We start from the raw sequence: 12,234 nt of genomic DNA, 5'->3' as shown, positions 1-12,234 counted from the left end.
GGGGAAGCCAGATCGTCAGTTTGATGAGCCGCCCGTGACTTATGCTCTTCTGTTCAAAAGGTTGAGGGATCTAGGGTTAGTTCGGCCGAGGATATTGATTCCCATAGAACGGCAGCGGAGGCCTGCACACTATGATGAGAATGCCAGATGCGAGTTCCATTCTGGGGCACCCGGACACAATATTGAGGGTTGTAGAGCTTTCAAGCATGTCGTCCAAGATATGGTGGACTCCAAGACCATCAGCTTGGCACAGATAATGAATGGTAAGGTCAACCCCGTACCCAGGAAGGGTCCTGTAAAAGTGAAGATGGTGAGAAAGGACAAGAAAGGAATGGGAGCGACTGAAGAGGATCAGCTAAAGGTTCCAATGTCGGTGGTCCCAAAACCTCTAATGAAGGATGGAGCTTTCCCTAGTGTTGATACTTGTTGTGCGGCCGTCGTCACAAAGGGGTGTGTAGTGATGAGAGACACGACCCAGAAGATGAAGGAAGTGGAAATGGACAGTGGAAAATTTGAAACACTGAGTCTGGCCGTTGAAGCCGTCAAGGTGGAGAATGCCGTTGTTGTTGAAAAAGAGAAGAAACTGTCCATTTCTTCTTATAAGCAAGCCCTAGAGGTGGTGAAGAACCAAGAGGCCCAAGGCTGGGGCAGGATCATTGACATAGTGGTAAAGGCAGACATGTTCGGGGTCGGTTATCAGCCAGATCAAGAGTCATCTAGACAAAACAGAGGACGTCGTCCATCGTACACCTTCGTCAGTGCAGGGATGCTGGATCCTGGCCACACCTGTACAGTGGGTGAAGAGATCGACAGTGACCGCGAGCTTGAGTTGTGGATAAAATCGTGCGTACCAGGGAATTGGAAGGCCTCAAAGATCGCCACTGTCGCTCATCCTGAAGAATAGTATTTCTGTTTTTCAATTGTTTGCATGAAAGCCATACGTTTTTCCCGAAACGTAATGGTCCATTGTAAGGGCCATCTCATGTGTTTCATTTTGCAACATTTTGCATCAGTAATAAATGGATGTTTTTGTGATTAAAAGCGGTGTTCCTTGTTTTTCATTTATTTTTGCAGTTTAAAAAAATAAAAAATGGCAATGTTTATTTTCATTTTTCTTTCCTTTTGATTTGTCTTGTTCCGACCTCAAAAGTGACTATTCTCCTGATCTCATTGATGACAATTCGGTTACACCTCTATATGACTTCGACAATCCGATCTATCATGCCGAAGAATAAGGCGAAGAAGATTGTAATCTGCTGGAATTAGCCAGGTTGTTAAGACCAGAGGAGAGGGTGATTCAACCGCATGAGGAGCGATTCAAGATTGTTATTCCATGCACCGCCGAGAGCTGAGGCGAGTCGAGAGCAGAATGGTAGCCCTGTTAAAAGAGCATGTGGATACCTTCGCCTGGTCGTATCAGGATATGCCAGGGTCGGATACCGATGTCGTTGTGCACAAGCTACCATTAAGGGAAGATTGCCCTCTAGTGAAGCAGAACACCAGTGCCACGTATCAGAGTGACTTTGTTTCATGATATGATTCATCGTGGAATCAAATGCTATGTTGATGATATGATAGCAAAGTCCCAAGCAGAAGAGAGGCATCTGGTAGATCCGAGGCAAGTTGTTTGACCGGATCGAGATAACTCAGACTGAGGTTGAGTCCTTATCAGTGCACTTGTGGAGTGCTATCTGGTAAACTGCTGAAGTTTATTATGAACGGATAAGAGGAATCGAGGTCGATCCTGCTAAAAATAAAAAAAAAAGAGAAAGAAAAGAAGAAAAAAGCAATACGAGAATACCTGAACCGAAAACGAAAGAAGGTTCGTGGTCCGTTAGATAGATTAAATTGCATTTCAGGGTTCATATCTCATCTGATAACTACGTAGGAACCCATTCAGGGAAAAGAGATCAAACGGTCAGGTAAGATAATGATGGCCAAGGGGCATTGAAAATAAAAAAAATAAGTTGCAGGAACCTCTGATTCTGATGTCTTCTATGGAAGGAACAACTATTAATCTGATACTTGACAGCCCTCGAGGGGTCTATGAGGTCTGTATTGGGGCAGCATGACGAGTCTTGTCGAAAAGAGCATGCAATTTACCTTAGCAAAAAGTTCATCGACTATGAAACAATACATTCACTGCTCGAGAAAACTTGCTGTACTTTGGCATAGGTTGCTCGCCGACTGAGACAGTATATGCTGGTTCATACCACTTTGTGGATGTCCAAGATGGATCCGATCAAGTATGCGTTTGAGAAGTCGGCATTGACCGGACAGGCTGCGAGAGGGCAAATGATTCTGACAGATTTACGATATTCAGTATACCTCTCAAGAAGCAGTGAAAGGGAATGTACTGTCTGATTAATTCGCCCAGTAACCTCTTGAGGAGGATCAACCAAGGAAGTTTGAGTTCCCTGATGAGGACATCTCGAGGTACTCAAATTGAAAGACTATGAGGAACCGATCCCGGAGGAGGGGCCTGACCCTGAATCCGAACGGATTCTGATGTCTGATGGGGAGTTTGAGGTGAAAGAGCTGGTGTGTCCCAGATAACTTTTGAATACACCAGCGTTGGTGGCTGAGTACAAAGTTTGTGTCCCGAGTACTGAACCTCGATGCGTGCATCTACTGGGGCAACGCCTTTCTCTTTCAGGATGGGATAGAAGTGATATTACGTACTGAGGTCTAAGTCCCATTGTGAAGAGCCCTGGTGGACATGAAATTAGAAAAGGCTGAGTGGATAAGGACTTGGTATGACGTGTTGAGCCTGATTGAGGAAGAGGCTGGCAGTTACTTGTCATGGGGCAGTTTGTACCCAGTGAGCGAAGCGTGTTGTTAACCGAAAGTGCGGCCTCGTGCATCCCACGTGGGAGAGCTGGTATTGAAAAGGATCCTTCCTCCTCAAGACGATCAAGGGGCAAGTGGACACCCAATCATGAATCCCCAGCATGGTCAAGAAGGTTTTCTCTGACAAAGCCTTGTTGCTGACGACCATGAGTGGCGAAGATTTTCCATCCCCCGCAGATGCAGACACAATTAAAAGATACTTCGTAAAAGAGACCCGCTGGACAAAAAGAATAAAAGAGTCCGGGCAAAAAAGGGCATCCCGGCGAACCGAAAAAAAGAGAAAAAAAGAAAAAAGGTTCGGGCAAAAGTTAGGGATAGAAATGAAAAGAATTTGTACACCCGGCAAGTCGAAAACCCCACAAGGGCGACTTGGGCAAAAAAAGGGTATCCCGGTGGACTGAAAACCCGAAAGGGCGGTCCAAGCAAAAGAGAGAATGAAACGAACAACTGCGTCCAACATGATTGTTAGTGCTGTGGATATGACTTGGATAATCTCCGACAGAGATCGATCGGAATCGTCTTGTTCAAAAGACAGAAAGTGCGGAAAGTCTTGAGGACATATGAGGTGTAACCGAGTTGGAACCCGATGAGATCACGGTTTCACATTTCCATTAGGATAGGTTTTTCCTTTTATGCACAATCACCTCTTTTCAGGGTTTGCTTCCTGTGTGTTGCTCGGTTTTGAGCCACCTTTTTCCTTTTTAGTCAATAAATGCGTGGTCATTCAAATAATTTTGTTTTTGTCTTCATTACCGCTGTGATTACGAAAACATCCGTTTATTTTGATAAAGAATATTTGCATTTTGAAACATAGAGGTCCCTTCTGATGCATGCTTATAAGATTGAAGTCTGGAAATCTTATTCGGATATTTGAGTGACCTAGGTGTTGAAGTGTTGGCACGCCTGGAGCACGCTTTTATCTAACGATCTCTTTTGCAGGTGCTGTTAGATATGTTCACTCACTCGTAGGTTGTAATGCGAAATTTTTTGACAAGAGATCCCCACAGAGTCCAATCAGGGGCAAAGCACAGTGAAAAGACGACGAAAGAAGGACGACGATCCTGGAGGGATAACCAAGAAGACTCTTCAAAGTCTGAGGATTGGAAGTTTGTATGAATCCCAGGAGTTCGATCTCCGTGGAGTACGGAGGAGTCGGAGCACAAGGTGATGAATCAGAAAAGTCCAGACGAGTCGGGGAGTTCTCAAAATTGGAAAGTAAACACTGTGGTTGGACAATGAGTTCCGGTGTTCAACGAATCGACGGGTGTTCCGTGTCAAACAAGCCGTATCTCCCCAGTGGGTCTGAAAGTATTATTTCCCTAGCCGATTCGAGATCGGTGTCTCCTCAGTGAGCTTGAAGGTTGCCATGTCCCCAGTGGAAGCGTCGAGGGGTAGTTTGTTCCTAAGGATTGAGGATGTATCCCCAGCATGGTCGTGAATGCTTGTCCCCTGCGAGGTTGTGGATGTCTATCCCCAGTAAGGCCTAGTGTATTATTTCCTCAGCAGAGTGGTGTAGGCCTTTCCCAACAGAGTTATGCATTTCCCCATCAGGATTTGGAGTGTTTTCCCCTAGTGGATCCCCATAGCAGAGGGTTTGTGTCGATGGTTTTCCCCCAGCAAGGTCCCCGAGCGGATCGGGTCCGGTGAAATCATCCCCAGTAGAGATAAGCATTGGTTGCCTCCCTTAGCAGGGTGGAAATGGACGTGGTATTGAAATCTTCAGTAGAGTTCCTAGAGCTCCCCGGTTTTGTCTCTGGAGGAGACGTGTTTTTATGCATTCATCATTTAGATAAGCATAGCATGTTGCATCATTAGTGCGTAGCATTTCCATGATCATGGGGCATTGCGCTAAAAAAAAAAACTCATGCATCAGCATTGCAAACATGTCCATTAGCCTTAGGCCATGGTGACCACCCGAGATGGGTTGTCGGAAAGAGTTTAGCATCACGCCATTGGATCGATTTCAGAATTGGGTTCCCCAGCAGGGTAGAAAGGTGTTTTCCCTACAAGTGATTCCGCAAGTGAGCGGGTATCCCCAGCAGTGTTACTCCCCAGCACTGGTAGCATCTTGCAAGCTTGGAGGTATTCCCCTAGCAGATGTGGGTTTGTCTGATCTCTCCATATAGAGTCGACCCCTTAGGCAGAAAGCGTCTGTTATCTCCTTCTGTGTTCCCCACTGAGTTGTATCCTCGTGGATGACGGTTGTTTTCCGTTTCCCCCCACGCGCCTAACGGGATGGGTTTTCCCTATTGAGTTCTTTCCTCATTAGGATGAGTCTTGATTCAGTATGCCTTTTTGGATCGATCCTAAACTGGCTTCCTTGTGGCTGTCTCTTGTGCTTCCTTGTGGTATAAATGAATAGTTGCTCACTAACCGGCACTAATTCATCTTATCCTCAGCAGAAGTTGTTGGCTTCTACCTACGAACTGGTAGTTGTAAGTCCTATCTTTGTGGTCTTCTACCTACTAACCGGTAGATGTGAATCCTCTGTTCTCCCCTTTGTGGAGTTAACCCTTGTGCTCATCCTCCCTGTCGTAACCCTGATCCCCAGAGAGTTTACCTCTCCGTTGGTTTCGATAAACGTAGAGTTTTTCCTAGTTATCCGTTGATAACTAGTTGTATCTCCTTTCCAGGTCATCCGTCGATGCCTTGTTTACCTCTCCGTTGGTTTCGATAAATGTCGAGTTTTTCCTAGTTATCCGTTGATAGCTAGTTGTATCTCCTTTCCAGGTCATCCGTTGATGTCTTGTTTACCTCTCCGTTGGTTTCGATAAACATCGAGTTTTTCCTAGTTATCCGTTGATATCTAGATGTATCTTCCCCAGTAGGTTTACCTCTCCGTTGGTTTCGATAAACGTCGAGTTTTTCCTAGTTATCCGTTGATATCTAGATGTATTCCCCACAGGTCATCCGTTGATGTCTTGTTTACCTCTCCGTTGGTTTCGGTAAACGTTGAGTTTTTCCCTATGCGTCCGTTGACGTTTGGTTGAGTTATAGTTTCTCTCCCCAGAAGAGTTCACCTCTCCGTTGGTTTTGGTAAACGTTGAGTTTTTCCTATGCGTCCGTTGACGTATAGTTGTACCCTTCCCCTCAGAGCTACCTCTCCGTTGGTTTCGATAAACGTCGAGTTTTTCTCATTCGTCCGTTGACGTTTGATTGCATATTCTATTCCCCAGTCATTCATTAATGTCTGGTTGATCCCCAGTAGAGTCGTCCATAAAATGTCCTACCTTTTCTCCTTCTCCGTTGGTGTCGATAAACGTCGAGCTTCTCCCGTTCGTCCGTTGACGTCTGGTCGAGTTTTCTCCCTCTCCGTTGGTGTCGATAAACGTCGAGCTTCTCCCGTTCGTCCGTTGACGTCTGGTTGAGTTTTCTCCTTCTCCGTTGGTGTCGATAAACGTCGAGCTTCTCCCGTTCGTCCGTTGACGTCTGGTCGAGTTTTCTCCTTCTCCGTTGGTGTCGATAAATGTCGAGCTTCTCCCGTTCGTCCGTTGACGTCAGGTCGAGTCTTCCCAGTTCACCCGTCGTCCGTTGATGTCTGGTAACCTCTCCGTTGGTTTTGGTAAACGTCGAGTTTTTCCTGGTCGTCCCCAGTAGAGTTACCTCTCCGTTGGTTTTGGTAAACATAGAGTCTTTTCTAGTTATCCGTTGATATCTAGATGTATCTTCCCCAGTAGGGTTACCTCTCCGTTGGTTTCGATAAACGTCGAGTTTTTCCTAGTTGTCCGTTGGCATCTAGTTACGATTTCTTTTCCCACTCGTCCGTTGACGTTTGGATGTATTTGTTCCTTTGATAAGAATCAAAATCCACAGTAATAAATATCAGATCCCAGTGGACGTTTCCATTGGTGGATCCCCGCATTGTGCAAATTTCTACGGTTCTTTGGTATTCAATCCCTGTTTACCCTGAAAGTCTGACAGCCGTTGCTCTCATCCATTCGGGTCCCCAGTTGATTGAATAGGGGCAGCTGTAGCACCTCAAATTTGCACCTCCCATTTGTTACATTCATTTTCATGTTTAGGTCATTAACATTACATGGTCCACTGCATAACATTGCATTGTCCCTTTGACCTAGTACAAGTCATCAGTCAACTGGTTAGGAGGATCAGTCATGCAAGCAAGCAAGTGCATTTCCTATTGAGGCAAAGCCCTAGGATTGGTTCAACAAGTTCATATGACCTAGGGATCATTTTGAAGAGGTTTGGCCAAAGATTGGATGATCAAAGCTCAACAGTCAAGCTGAAAGTCATCTGAAACCCTAGAAAGTCAACTGTGGTCAACTGTGCATGAAATCATGGATTTGAAGGTGGGAGATGGTTAGAAAGGCCTCATTCATGTCCATACAAGTCTCATTTGACATTTCAAAGATCAACATTGAAGAATTTGAGGTCAGATGAAGAGTTTCCAAAAATAGTAAGTGACCTGTAATTTCAAATTGCCAAAAATGGAAAGGTCTTCTCCTCAAATTTACGTCATCATACAAGCTTCAAATGAAATCTTGTCCAACATGAAAGTTGAAGATCTTGCTCTCAACTTTCCAAAAAGTCCAAGAACATGAATTTCTCATTTGTGGTTGGCAAGTTATGATCAATCATTGTTAAGACATTTTGAACTTCAAACTTGAATGACTTTCACACCAAATGGCCAAATCATGTGGGGTTTTTTGCTACAATCTTGTTTTAACATGCTCTATCATAATCATTCATTATATTGCATCAAAAATCATCACAAAAATATTGGATTTTTCACTTGATTTGAATTTGAATTTTGGTGGGAAAAATTGAAGTTGAAAAATATGCATTTTTCACACTTACAATCACTTGCACTTGGTCTTAAACCACATTTGGAGTGTGTTTAGCTGAAATCTCGTGTACTGTAGAATTGTTTCCATGCACATGAGGGTGGATTGACCAATTTAGCAAAAACACTCATTTCACTAATTACCAATGCATTTGGCTAATTGTGATTAGCATCTTCATTAATCCATCATATATATTGATAATGCTAACAGAATTTGGATTAACATCTCATAATTTTCCAGATCTAGATCCAAACACAAAATTGCACAAACTTTTTCTCTCAACTTTTCATCCAAATTCTCCAAAAACCTGGCCTAGTTCTTCATAGATCCATCATTCACAAGCACTTTGGAGTTGAATTGAAGCCAGAATTTGTCACTGTTGAGCAAAATCGTGGACTGTTGCATCAAGCTTCATCAATGGTAGCTGTTGATTTGAGCTACTTCAAGCATAACTGAGCATTGGATCTTCATACATTCATCTACCTGAGCATTAAGGAGTTTCTGTTTCACCATTACAAGGTCAAAAAACCTCGAATCCAGATCTGCAATCCTTTGAAGGTTAGAATTCGATCCTTGCAATTGTTGAAATTAGGATATGCTTTTTGTAGATCTTTGATTGTAGAGTAGCCTGAGCTTTGTGGAATTGATTTTAATCAAGAATTAAGAAAGATATGTGGATTTGAAGTTTGGTATGTGAATCTTATTTTGATCGATCCTTCCATGTTAGTAAGAATTAGAGGAAATAGATGCTGGATTGATGATGTAGGTTAAGAGATGAACCGAATGGTGTATTGTTTGTGATTTTCTGTGCATGTTGGATCATCATGATGATGAACACGTATGAATGCGAAGAACCCTAGCTTTCTTTTCCCAGAAACGCGTTAGATCTTGCTGACTTCATGTTTTGCATGTTTTTGTTGTTTGTGCGCCATGCAGCCAACCATACCGTGCCACCTCACTTAATGAAACGGCGCGTTTCATTAAGTGAGCGTTGGATTTGAATTCAAACGCGGATCGATTCTCCGCTCCAGCAATCCACATTTTAGCTTTTGGCATTTTTCTTCACTTTACACTTCCATGTTCACCATGCCATTTCACATGTTTTTATTTTTTCTCCTCATTCAAAATTTCATAACTTCATGATGGATTGTCCAATTGAGCTGTGGTTTTTTTTTGTTGTTTTCCTCATGATGCCTACTATTTTATGGTGATTTTTCCCTAAATTGTGCGCGTGTGGATTTTGATTTGGCTTAGGGATTGTTCATGTATGTCATCTCTTGTACCTTGCTTACCATTTTGCTTGTGAAATAATGATGTTTAATCCAATGGAGCTGAAATTTTGTATGTGTAAACTAGAGATCCTAATTGACATTTTGGCATTGAGTTTGCTATGTTTGCATTTCTGGTTTGTGAGATATGATCTGATCAATATAGGTGTGACAATGTGTGTCACACCATTTCTTGTCCAACTTGCTGATTTTATTTACCATGCCTATTGAATGTCAAATGATCTGAATTTTTGCATATTGACTCCTACGGATGTTAGGATTGAGTATGAATTTTTGTAGAAATTTTGAGTGCATTTCCAATTTGTTTGAGAATTTCTCTTCTGGTTGACCATTTGTGGGCTTTTTGTGAGTGTTGAACTTAGATGATTTGTGAAATTCTTGATGTTTATTGGATGGACCTGAAATTTTGCACATGTATTGTAGACACCTTGAAGTTTGCCATGGCTTTGGTTTGATGTCCATATCATGTTTGGATTCTGTTTTATGCTTGCTTGAAGTTGATGTATGATTTTGTGCCTTGTATGAGCTTGTTTTGCCATGCCTTGACTTGATGAATTTAATTGACATGCTTCCCTTTGTCCAAATGCCCTGAATTTTGGTGTGATGATCATGTGATGAGTGCTGTTTAGCCATGATTTCTCTTGAGAATTATTGAATTGTTCTTGAGTTGATTTGAATTGGATCTTTCTGTTTGCCTCTATGAGCTTTGAACTTGCATGTTTGACCATGATTGATGTATGAAATGAAATTGGTTGATGATATTGATATAGGGCCAATTGGATTGTGTTCTCATGTGATTGAACTTGATTCTTGATAATTTTCATGTTCTGTTTTGGTTTATTGCTCCCATTTTGACCCTAGGCCTTGTCCTAGTGGTTAGTGCTTAATGTTTGAGCTTTGTTTCAGGTCAAAGGGCACAATTGCCATACTTGATGATGCTTACTCAATTGGAGTTGGTTTATTGCTTATTGATGACTAATCTTGAGTTTATTTTGTAGGCTTTGAGACTTGAGCTTAGGCTTTGTGGCTTGCACTTTGGTGCATTGATGCTTGTTTGTCTGTTTATGTACAGTTAACTGTGGACCATTGTTTGTTTGACTTTTGTTTGAGTTGTGTACTGATTATGTTGGATTGTTTTCAGGTACCTTAGTTGCTATAGTTCCATTGTGAGCTTGCTTTTGCTTTGCTTGATAGCTTAAGCATTGAGGTATAACTTCTCTGACTTCATGTAGTCTGGAAGACCTGGTTTGTTATGTGGCCAGGCACCTGTCTGAAGTCCTCCTTAAGAGGCAATGCTTGTGATTGTTTATTTTTGTCCCCAAGCAGGAAAAGTCTTCTATGAGGCAATTGGTAGATAAAAGAGATGTGTAGTCCATCTCCTACTATTCAGTGTGTCATCCCTTTGCTCACATTACATGTTGATGCATTGTGGATATTAACCCAAGGTCTATGTTGAGTCCGTCATAAGTGTAGAAGGGTTCCAACTTTCTGAACCCACACTTTCATGTGTATGAAGCTCTCCCAGACCAGGGATAAGAGCTGTGAGGCACACCCCTCACTTCCTATTTCATCTGCTTCACCCTAACTCTCAATGCTAAGGTTAAGAGCTAACATCACCTGATTACAGATGGCTTGTGTTGTACAGCCTAACCCTTGTGTGAGCCCACTTTGTGTGTATATAGTGTGTGCTATTTGTGATTGTTTGCTTTTGCCTGTGCTGTTAGGATAGCTTGCTCCCTGTGCAAGTTAGATAGCAACCTTAACTTATGGATGATTTGCATGATAACATCTAGGCTCGAGTTAGTCTCCCTAGTTGTGTCTCCCTTTGTATCTAGTTAGGCTAGTCCTTTGTCCCTGCGTAGGGGAACTACGTCGCCCTGATCCTCATACCAGATGAGGTACGTAGGTAGGAGATGAGCTGATCTCTCCGGGCGCCCTTTTTGTTTTGTCTCTTGTGTGTGTTAGGAGATGGATGTAAGACCAGCGATTGGCATTCTGTATCCTATTCTTGTTGTGTGCTTGGAGTCCGGTATAAGTCCATCAAGTGGCATCTGGTTTCCAGTGTGGGTGCGTTTTGGTGTGGAGTTTGACGTAAGTCCAGCGATTGGCAGTCGATCTCCTGTGTTGTTTGGTCTTGCGTGCGTTAGCCGAGCTACGAGTGCTCTGATTCTTCTTTATTCCGAGAAGATACGTATGCATAGGATGCGACATCCTAGCGAGCACGTTTCCCCTGTCCGAACTACGTCAACTCTGATGTCTGTGCCTGACAGACTACGTAGGCCCAGGATGCGATATCCTGCCGAGTCAGTTTTGTTTGTTTTCTTGTGTCTCTTTCAGCCAGTATGTTTGTTTGTGAGCAGCGTTTTAGCAACCATATTCCTTCCTTTTGTGCGTGGATCCCGTCGAGTACGACGGATGCGTAGGGGTGCTAATACCTTCCCTTCGCATAACCCACTCCCGATCCCATTCTCTTTGGTCGCGAGACCATGTCTTTTCCAGGTTTACTTCGAGCGTTTCCTTTCCCTCTTTTGGGATAAATAACGCACGGTGGCGGCTCTGTTGTTTTGTTTTCCCGCCGGTTTTTCGCGTAATGCGACACAAATATGCACAGATGGATCAAACAATCAAACAAACAAGTCAATTAGCACACACTATACACAAGCAATTTGGCTCAAACAAGGGTTAGACTTTAAAGTCACCTGGAATGGGGTAAGTTGTGCTCTTAACCTTAACATTGAGAGTTAAGGTGAAGCAGATGAAAGGAGATGAGGGGTGTGCCTCATAGCTCTTATCTCTGGGCAGAGAGAGCATTGAATAGAAGGAATGGGAGTTCAGAAAGTTGGAACTCTTTCCACAAGAATTAGACTCTATAGATCTTGGGTTAAGATCCACAATGCTACAACATGTAATGTGAGCAAAGGGATGACACACAGAATAGTAGGAGATGGACTACATATCTCTTTTAGCTACCAATTGCCTCACATGAAGACTTTTCCTGCTTGGCATAAAAAGTAAACAATCACAAGCATTGCCTCTTAAGGAGGACTTCAGACAGGTGCCTGGCCACATAACAAGCCAGGTCTTCCAGACTACATGAAGAAGAGATATTATACCTAATTGGTTAAGCAACCAAGCAAAAGCAAGTTCAAAATGAACTTAAGCAACTAATGTACCTGAAAAAAATCCAACTCAATCAGTATACAATTAAAAAAAGTCAAACAGATAATCCAACAGTCAACAGACAATACACAATCAACAATCAAAGCTACATTGTGCAAAGCACAAGCACAACT

The sequence above is a fragment of the Lathyrus oleraceus genome, chromosome 2 (genome assembly GCF_024323335.1).
Source record: "Lathyrus oleraceus cultivar Zhongwan6 chromosome 2, CAAS_Psat_ZW6_1.0, whole genome shotgun sequence".
Taxonomy (NCBI): Eukaryota; Viridiplantae; Streptophyta; class Magnoliopsida; order Fabales; family Fabaceae; genus Lathyrus; species Lathyrus oleraceus.
This window is presented reverse-complemented; position numbering follows the sequence as displayed.